This window comes from Eleutherodactylus coqui, chromosome 8 (assembly GCF_035609145.1).
Source record: "Eleutherodactylus coqui strain aEleCoq1 chromosome 8, aEleCoq1.hap1, whole genome shotgun sequence".
NCBI classification, from domain to species: domain Eukaryota; kingdom Metazoa; phylum Chordata; class Amphibia; order Anura; family Eleutherodactylidae; genus Eleutherodactylus; species Eleutherodactylus coqui.
In genome coordinates, this window is record NC_089844.1 from 37,081,909 (window position 1) to 37,083,958 (window position 2,050).

Genomic DNA, 2,050 nt, shown 5'->3' on the forward strand with positions numbered 1-2,050 from the left:
CGCCTGCCCGCGCAGGCAGCTAGGACGGGGTTATCAGCAAAGCCTGTGAGGCGCTCTCATGGGGAGGGGGGGCTCCGCAGCCCCCCCCAAGGTGGCTTCGTACACCTCTTGAACGTTGCGGCCCGGCCGCTCGGAGAGCGGTGTCTACCCGGGCAGACAGCCTGTCGGCCCCGCGGCCTGGGCAGGCGGAGCAGGTACTCTTGCGCTCGGGGGCTCTGCTCGGCCCGGAGAGTTGTGTGCGGGGCGCCGTCGCCTCGCTGGAACCAGGGGCGTCGTGACGTTCGCGCGCGCCTAGCCGCCGCCAGAACAGGCCAGAAAGGTTGAGCTGCATACGGATCTAAGCCGTTGCCCAAACTAACTCTGGCCCGTGTGACACAGCCGCGCGCGCGCTTTCCTACGACACTCGACCGCCGGGCTCCCTCGGCCTGGGAGGCACTCTCAGGGCGGGGGGCACCGCAGCCCCCCAAGGTGGCTTCGTACACCTCTTGAACGTGGCGCCCGGCCGCTCGGAGAGCGGGGTCTACCCGGGCAGACAGCCTGTTGGCCCCGCGGCCTGGACAGGCGGAGCGGGGACACTTGCGCTCGGGGGCTCTGCTCCAAGGAGCGAGAGCGGCCACTCTGCTCGGCCCGGAGAGTGGGGTGCGGGGCGCCGTCGCATCGCTGGAGCCAGGGGCGTCGTGCCGTGCGCGCACGCCTAGCCGCCGCCAGAACAGGCCGGAAAGGTTGAGCTGCATACGGATCTAAGCCGTTGCCCAAACTAACTCTGGCCCGTGTGACCGACACAGCCGCGCACGCGCTTTCCTACGACACTCGACCGCCGGGCTCCCTCGGCCTGGGAGGCACTCTCGGGGCGGGGGGCACCGCAGCCCCCCAAGGTGGCTTCCGTACACCTCTTGAACGTTGGGGCCCGGCCGCTCGGAGAGCGGGGTCTACCCGGGCAGACAGCCTGTCGGCCCCGCGGCCTGGACAGGCGGAGCGGGGACTCTTGCGCTCGGGGGCTCTGCTCCAAGGAGCGAGAGCGGCCGCTCTGCACGGCCCGGAGAGCGGGGAGCGGGGCGCCGTCGCCTCGCTGGAACCAGGGGCGTCGTGACGTTCGCGCGCGCCTAGCCGCCGCCAGAACAGGCCGGAAAGGTTGAGCTGCATACGGATCTAAGCCGTTGCCCAAACTAACTCTGGCCCGTGTGACCGACACAGCCGCGCACGCGCTTTCCTACGACACTCGACCGCCAGGCTCCCCTCGGCCTGGGAGGCACTCTCGGGGCGGGGGGCACCGCAGCCCCCCAAGGTGGCTTCGTACACCTCTTGAACGTGGCGCCCGGCCGCTCGGAGAGCGGGGTCTACCCGGGCAGACAGCCTGTCGGCCCCGCGGCCTGGACAGGCGGAGCGGGGACACTTGCACTCGGGGGCTCTGCTCCAAGGAGCGAGAGCGGCCACTCTGCTCGGCCCGGAGAGTGGGGTGCGGGGCGCCGTCGCCTCGCTGGAACCAGGGGCGTCGTGACGTTCGCGCGCGCCTAGCCGCCGCCAGAACAGGCCGGAAAGGTTGAGCTGCATACGGATCTAAGCCGTTGCCCAAACTAACTCTGGCCCGTGTGACCGACACAGCCGCGCACGCGCTTTCCTACGACACTCGACCGCCAGGCTCCCCTCGGCCTGGGAGGCACTCTCGGGGCGGGGGGCACCGCAGCCCCCCGAGGTGGCTTCGTACACCTCTTGAACGTTGGGGCCCGGCCGCTCGGAGAGCGGGGTCTACCCGGGCAGACAGCCCGTCGGCCCCGCGGCCTGGACAGGCGGAGCGGGGACAAGCCAAGGCTACCGGCGGGCGGGATCGACCGGGTAGCCGCCGTGGGGAACACAACTTGGACGTCTCGCGCCGTCGCGGACCACCGTCCTCCGTCTCTCTCTCCCTCTCTCGGAAGGGAGGCCGCCCGAGGCGCACGGGCCTCGGACGGCCAGGGGTGGAAGGGCTCCACCCCAAGGTGGCTTCCGTACACCTCTTGAACGTTGGGGCCCGGCCGCTCGGTGAGAGCAGGGTCTACCCGGGCAAACAGCC